Here is a 7,769-nt window from a genome sequence, read left to right as displayed (position 1 = left end):
GGACTCTGATGGTGGTCATGAGGAGTGTTGTCGTATCCTCTCTAGAGTCTGGCCTTTGGTTTTCCTTTCCCAAGGCCTGGTGTTGTCCGAACCTCACATTCACACCTTCCTGGCTGTGTGACCTTGAGCAAGGCAGTCACCTGTTCGCTTCTCCTGTCCTCACTGGTGACTGAGCCCACAGGCCTGCTGTGAAGGTCAAGGGGAGAGCGGGCCATGGTGCTTTGGAGGCCTATTGAAGGGGTTCAGAACAAGTCCTCCTGAAATGTGCCGCTTTAGCTAAAAGCAACCCAAACCCAGCAGATTCAGGAAAAGGTCTCTATCTCCCCTTCAAGGATCTACATTTGCATTGGAAAGGGGCCCGTAGCAGGAAAGGAGCTATTCGGTAGGACCTTAGACCGGAGGGAGAGCGGGCCATGGTGCTTTGGAGGCCTATTGAAGGGGTTCAGAACAAGTCCTCCTGAAATGTGCCGCTTTAGCTAAAAGCAACCCAAACCCAGCAGATTCAGGAAAAGGTCTCTATCTCCCCTTCAAGGATCTACATTTGCATTGGAAAGGGGCCCGTAGCAGGAAAGGAGCTGTTCGGTACGACCTTAGACCGGAGTGGCTGGGATGGGGCCTGCCCTGGTGTCCTGAACAGGGGTTGGGCCAACATTATCTTCCAAACTACCGGCTCTCTCTAGGCGGCCCAGCAGCTAGCAGACCTCCAACGGGCAGGTTCGGAGCCAGCGGGTTCTTGGTGCAAACTCAGAGGGAAACGACCTGACCGCAATGCTACCTTACAGAGTCCTGGACTAATTATAATAAAATTTGCATTTTGGTTTTGACCCCGCCCCCATGTTTTTTTCTGTATGCATTATGGGTAAGGGCATGCCCAGAAGAAATATAGTTTCTGTCAATCATCCCTGAATGCAAATGAAAGTCTCCACTCAGAAAATCCCTCTTTTAATCCTCACCCGAGGATTTTTTCCCATTGATTTTTAGAGAGAGTGGGAGAGGGAGAGACAGAGAAACACCAATGTGAGACACATCATTGGTTGCCTCCTGCATGCCCTGGACGAGGGCCAGGAGCCTGCAACCGAGGTACGTACGTGCCCTTGACCGGAATTGAACCCGGGACCCTTCGGTTCGCAGGCCGAGGCTCTATTCACTGAGCCAAACCGGCTGGGGCAGAAAACCCCTCTTTTAAACCCAGGAGTTCCAGGCCACCATTATTCTCTCTCCTCTCCCTCTCTCCCCCCATACGAATGTGAAATTAAATTTGATTTTCTGTTTCATGTCAATTTAATTCTTAGCAGCCAGAAGAACCTAGAAGGTTCTTAGCAGCCAGAAGAACCCCCCCCCCCCCACCCCCGTCTGGGCCCCAACCGCAGGGCCTTACGGAACAATGGGATGTGAACAACACCTGGGCATATTTAGCAGCTTTCCACCTTCCCTCATCTCCTCAGTCGATCTTCAGCCGTTGTCAGTGTTTCTGGTTGGGCCCTGTGGTGGGGCTGCAGTTCCCCCAAGAGGCTGCGCTGCCCTTCTCAGCTGCATGGGGGGAGGGGGGGACAGGGGGGCTCGCCCAGCCAACCGCCCCTTCCATCAGACACTGCCGCTCTCCCCACAGGACCACCCTGCCGGTGCCCAGCCCTCTGGCTTCCGCAGAGGCTCCTGCTCCCTCTCCTCCCCCCAGAGGCTGAGTCCCTACCCCTCTCCCGTGCTCCCCTCTACAGGGCCTCTTCACCAGGACCCTGCCCAGCAGTCCCCGTTCTGTCTTATCTCTTTAACCCTGTCTTCCCGTCTCCTTGGGCAGCCAACCTGCTGTAGCCTTTTCTATGCTGAGAGACAGGTGTATGCGGAAGAGAAAGAAAACAACTGTAATTGGAGGATTGAGGACAAGCTGGGCTGAGCGGTGGGTTAGGGTTACAGAGAAGCAGGTTCTGCAGCTGGTGGACCTTCGAGTCAGACCACCTGGGGGAGGGGGACTTCTCCCCCCACTGTCACAACGTACTTCCTGTGCTTTGATGGCAACATGTGAAAGTGCTGGAGGGCAGAGCTGGCCTGGGCCCTGCTGACAGATGGAGGCTGCCCCCTTTCACTCCCAGGCTGTCAGCTCTTGCCGCACTGGGAGGCCACTGGGAATCTGTTGGCTCAGGGAAACCGGGCATGGCCTGCCTCTAACCTTTGGGGCACTGGGCAGGCGCACAAAGGAAACCCATACACCACATGCTTGAATATTCAAAATGTATAAATCAAGCTAATACGCTGTCAAATAAGATGTGTTATTTTCCTACTTCCATAAATATACCTTCGAAATGACCTGGAAAGCCAAGTTTGCATTTAGAATTTTTGAACTCTTCTGGTGGTATGATTATGTGTGCAGTGGGGTCTCTAGGGCAGTTGGCTGATTTGGCAAAAACACCTTTCAATCTGATCAGTATCTTATGTTTTTTACTTTCTCCCAGGCCAGTGTGCCCAAAAGATATGGAAGGCGAGTATTGCACAGTGGTGAAGACCTCCACCCCTGCATCTTCTGAGCCTGCCAAGACTGCACCATATCATTAATCTCTTTGAGGCTCCATTTCCACATCTGTCAAATGGGACTAATGATACCTCCCTGATAAAGTTACTTATTAAAAGAGATAACCCTTGTAAAGCTCTTTGCATGGTCCTGGAACATAATAATTGCTCAGTAAATGGTGAGCTATTATGCTATTATAATTTCTCCACACATGGGCGATGATAGCATCCGAGCAGGAAGTTGTGTGCCCCGTCTCTTCACGGCACACATGACGACACAGGTCACTCAGCTGAGCAGAGCAGACATGGAGCCAGGTCTTTCAACCTGCCCATGGTCTTCCTGGGTTTGGCTCTCGCCAAAGAGAAAAAATAGTGGCACAATGTGAATGCACTGAACACCCATGAACTATACACTTGAAAAATGATTGAAACAGTGCATGTATGGTATGCATATTTTACTGCTGTGTACATTGGCTGAGGGCTGCCATAACAACAGAAATGTAGTGTCTCCGTTCTGGAGGTTAGAAGTCCAGAATCGAGATGTCAGCAGGGCCAGTTCCTTCTGAGGGCTGTGAGGGAGAGTCTAGTTTGGCCTCTCTCCCCGCTTGCTGGTCTGCTGGCAATCTTTGGCATTCCTGCTTGTAGAAGCATCTTTCAATCTCTGCCTTTATCTTCACCTGGTGTTCGTCCGACGTGCGTGTTTCTCTGTGTGCCCGAATTTCCCCTTTTTAGAAGTACAACAGTCAGATTGAATTAGAGTCCACCCTACTGACCTCATCTTAACTAATTACATTTGCAACAACCCTATTCCCCAATAAGGTTACATTCTGAGGCACTGGGGGTTAGGACTTCAACATATGAGTTGGTGTGTGTGGGGAGGGGAGGCGGGTTACAATTCAACATAAAGCAGCCACAATAAAAATAAATTGTGGCTACCTTGTACTCAGTATCAGATTATAGGCAGGGGGAAAACACCTTCTGTGAAGTCTCCGGGCATTGCTCATAGTAGGTCTGAAACATGTGTTTCTTGACTTGTGTTAAATCTGGTTCCAAGCAGCTAAAAGGGCTTGAACCTCCCAGTTTCCACAATGAGTCCTCTCCTGGCCATGAACTAGAAAGATTAATGATTAGTATTGTTTCCAGACATGTATTTAATAAACTCTATAAAACTGGTTCTTTGGTTGGCTGAACTCAGCAGCCCTGAGGCCATCTCGTTTCCATTATTCTATCCTCAGAGAAGAGGGAGCTTGAGCTAGAGCAAGCTGCATTCTGCACTGACTTGTTTTGCATGTGAACAGCTTATTTTTATTTAAATGTTTCCCCCTTACTGTTTTACTGAGAAAGTCTTCAAACATACCGAAAAGTTGCAAGAATGTCACAATGAACACTTATGTACCCTCTTCCCCTAGCTCAACAATTAACTCGTGTGTGTGTGTGTGTGTGTGTGTGTGTGTGTAAGAGAGAGAGAGAGAGAGAGAGAGAGAGAGAGAACCATTTGGAACGAAGTTGTTGGCATTATGATGTTTCACCCCCAAATACTTCAACGTGAATTTCCTAGGAACAGGCTGTTCTGCTACATAATCACATTGTGATTCTCACATCTGAGAAAGCTAACAATAGTTCCATAGTATTATTTCATATCCAGTCCACACTCAAAGTTGACTAGGCTGACTTTTCAAAACTCCTTAATCTAAGGAATTCCAAATCTGTGAGGCTTAGGGTCTCGACAGTCTTGCCTGTGCAAAGGGACATTCTGGAGTTCTTAAACATGTGACCTGATGACAAAGCTCTCTGGGTCACCACAGGAAACTGTTTTCCTTGTTTCCTCTCACCAGCTCTTCTGAATGCTCACATGAGTGCTTGGGGTGGGGTGCTCCTGGAATGCCTCTGATTCTAAACAATGGCCTTTTGAGGGGGACCTGTTTGGCCCGGGACCTGCTAGGTCCAGGACCTCCCGGTGGGAGTCACCAAAGGGAGCAGGGTGGGGAGGGAGACCCACCTGGATGGGGGCAGAGACTCCCAGACTGAGCCATGCCCCCTCCAAAGCTGGCCAGATCCCAATCTGGCGTGGCTGCCTGCTGCCATTGTCATGGGCATTTTCTGGGGAGTTCCAGACGGCGCCACCACACAGAGGATTGTCTTGGCCTTTAAAAAGGCCACAGATCAACACTGATGAAAAAAAAAGAAAAGAAAAGCTATGCAGTAAACTTGACTGAGTTTTGGGGGCATAGTCCTCTTTCTCTTCCTCCTCTGCAAATCCAAGGCTCAAGATTAAGCTCAAGATTTTAAAAACCACTTCATAACTAGAAGCAGCATTAATTGGTAGAATTGTACAAATAGAAAGGGGGCCAGAAGGATGGAGGGTGTGGGGAGACTATCTGGGCTGTGATGCAAGGCTGCCTTCCTCCTCCATCCCCCAGGCTTGTTCGAGCTTGGCTGCAAGTCCCAGCCAATGTATTTCTGGTTGGGACGGGAGCCAGGGGTCAGATAAAGTTCCAATGTATTTTGCAGCAGTCCTGACACTTTGCCCAGTGCTTTGGGCCTGTGGCAGCTGCCAGGGTGTGTTGAGAAAGCCAGGCCAGACAGAGCTAGTTTAAATGGGTTTGAGGGAGCAGGCAGTTGACTAACCAGACAGCTCAGTAACATTCAGCACAGTAACATCTTCATGGCCATGAAAGGCCCTGCGCTCCATTCCTAGGGAGCCACCAGCAGCCACCATGCTAATCTCCCCACAGCTCAGGGACCAAGATCTGTGCTCCCATACTATTATCTTTACTCAGACAAGTAAACAATCAACACAGCCAAGCACTTGACATGCATTATCTAATTTAACCCTCACAACAGCTCAATGAGGTAGGAACTGTTATTACCTCTCCTGGCCATGAACTAGATAATAGCTAACACAGACAGCTAACAAATACACGTACGTACGTCAGGCCTGCTTCTAAACACTTGCCATGCATGAACTAACTTACTAGGGAAACTGAGGCACAGGGGGACAAAGGCAGTGGCCAGGGCCAGGGGCACGGCCAGTAGGTGTGGACCTGAAACCACTGGAAACCGGGTGACTCCAGAATGGAGGTCCACCCCGGCACCTCCCCATGATTTTCCAGACGGGGAACCTGTTCTGAGACACGGGGGAAGAGGAGCCGGGGTGGGACTAAAGCGAGGGTGAAGGTTTGCATTCTGTCCCCTTCCCGACAAGCATAATGAGAGGCACCCGTGGGAATGGAGGCTCAGACATCTGACCCTGAGCCCGCTGCCGCTCTTCCTTCCTCTCCCCTGGCCCAGTTGGTCGGAATTGTGTTGTTCCGGGTCTCGTGGGAGCTGTGGGACAGACAGCAAGTGGGCAGGCGGGCAGGAGGCCTTTTGCTTACTCCAAGCTGCCTCTGACCCTTCTCAACTCCAAGGCATCCCGAGGGCATAGAAGCTGCCTTGTGTGCCTCCCATAGCGGGCGGAGGTTGCGTGTCCCAAATCTGGAAGTGAGCCAGCTGGGCCCAGCTTTGCACCAAGGCCAGGCTTCCTGTCACATTTTGGCTCTGCTGACAGCCCAAGGCCACCTGCAGTAATGTCACCTGGGAGGGGGAGCCGGGCTGCCTGGTGTCAGTGCCACGCTCATCATTGTTCATCATTGTCCTCGCCAGCTGTTTTCACCGGCCCGAGTGGACAAACACACACCCAGAAGAGCTGCTGTGCTCGTCCAGGCTGCCCTCAGCTCCCGCACTCAGCCTTTGGACTGGACTCTTTTTTAAAAAAAAAAATATTTTATTGATTTCTTACAGAGAGGAAGGGAGAGGGACAGAGAGTTAGAAACATCGATGAGAGAGAAACATCGACCAGCTGCCTCCTGCACACCCCCTACTGGGGATGTGCCTGCAACCAAGGTACATGCCCTTGACCGGAATCGAACCTGGGACCCTTCAGTCCGCAGGCCGACGCTCTAAGCACTGAGCCAAACCGGTTAGGGCTGGACTGGACTCTTGACGGCGCCCGGCGGCGTGCTCAGAAGCAGCGCCTCCAACACAGGGGCGGGTCCGAGAAGACTTCCGGAGGAGATGCTGCCTAATCCAGGTGCAGTTATGTAATAAACATGACACCGTCTGCATCCTCCTCCTCAGGGGTATTCAGGTTGCTGTGTACCCTCTCGAGCTTTGCTTATGTTGACACACATATCTATGCCTTTATCTACATACATGCCCAGCCCACTTCCCTGCTTGTTTAATTAGAAAGGGGCCAACTTTCTTCCTTCACTTCTCAAGGCATCAGGAACACTTTTTTTTTTTTTAGCAAGGCCTACAAGGAACTTGATCTAAGAACTTTATTATTATTTTATTGTTGAGAAAGAACACTTTTTCCTGAGCTGGGTATATGGAGATGAAGGAAATGCACATGGTCTCTCCCTCAGGCCTTCCAATCCTGGGAGAGACAAACTTCTCCCAAGATGCAGGAAGAGCTGAAGAGGCAAGGAACAAGGGCTAATAGGGCTCCTGCCTGGCTGCCCTGAAAAGACCTCTTCACTTACATGTAAGTGGAGAGCTGGATGGGAAGGAGCCTATCTTTCTCGGGGTGTAGGGAAAAGCATTCTGGGAAGAGGGAACGGCATGAGCAAGGACATGGAAGTGTGAATATTGTGCAGTGTGTTGGGGAAGACTCCTCCTAAGGCCACAGTGTGAGGGTGTGTTTGGGGGTGAGGCTAAAGAGGGAGGGTAGAATCAATGTTAGAAAGCCTCGACGGCCAAGCCAAGGGATTTGGACTTGATTCTATAGGCAACAGAGAACCACTCATTACACTCAGTCTCCACACGGAACATGGTGGCTCCAGCCTGGGAAGACGCAGGAGAAAATTAATGTTCGGGAGGAAGCTCTGTTTCAAGAAATGGAAGGTGTTTTCTTCCGCTTGCGAGAAGTTCAAGACCTGTCCTGAGCTTAGGGCTGCCCCCAAAGCGGAGTCCCTTATGACTGATTGCCTACAGAAATGCAGCCCAGAGTCAGGGGCTTAGCTCAAGGGGAACAGCGGGCCAGTAAGAGCTCCAGGACTGAATGAGTCTCCCGGCTCCTTACCTCACACAAGTTGCTGAAAAAATCGTAACGAGGTGGCCAGGAGTTTCCTGCCTTCTCGCTAAGCTGGCTTACTCAATTTCCCTCATTTGTCTGCTCTGAGCCGAGGGAGCAAAGGGCAACCATCAAAGGTGTCTGGGACGAGGCTCCGGCCACCGCCGGGTGAATGGGCCGTGGGGGACTCAGCCTGACCCGGGGAGGCAGAGAG

The 7,769-nt window shown here is 50.9% G+C and overlaps 1 long non-coding RNA gene across 1 annotated transcript; it reads right to left on the bottom strand.

The window, feature by feature from the left end:
* Nucleotides 1-2,943: 2,943 nt before the first annotated feature.
* On the bottom strand, nucleotides 2,944-6,243 carry LOC106725820. Its single transcript, XR_001361803.1, has 3 exons — nucleotides 6,079-6,243; nucleotides 4,502-4,671; nucleotides 2,944-3,226 (listed from the first exon to the last, which is right to left on the bottom strand). It is a non-coding gene; the product is annotated as an uncharacterized LOC106725820 (long non-coding RNA).
* Nucleotides 6,244-7,769: the final 1,526 nt, after the last annotated feature.

Source organism: Myotis brandtii, unplaced genomic scaffold (assembly GCF_000412655.1).
Source record: "Myotis brandtii unplaced genomic scaffold, ASM41265v1 scaffold190, whole genome shotgun sequence".
NCBI classification, from domain to species: domain Eukaryota; kingdom Metazoa; phylum Chordata; class Mammalia; order Chiroptera; family Vespertilionidae; genus Myotis; species Myotis brandtii.
This window is presented reverse-complemented; position numbering and strand designations above follow the sequence as displayed.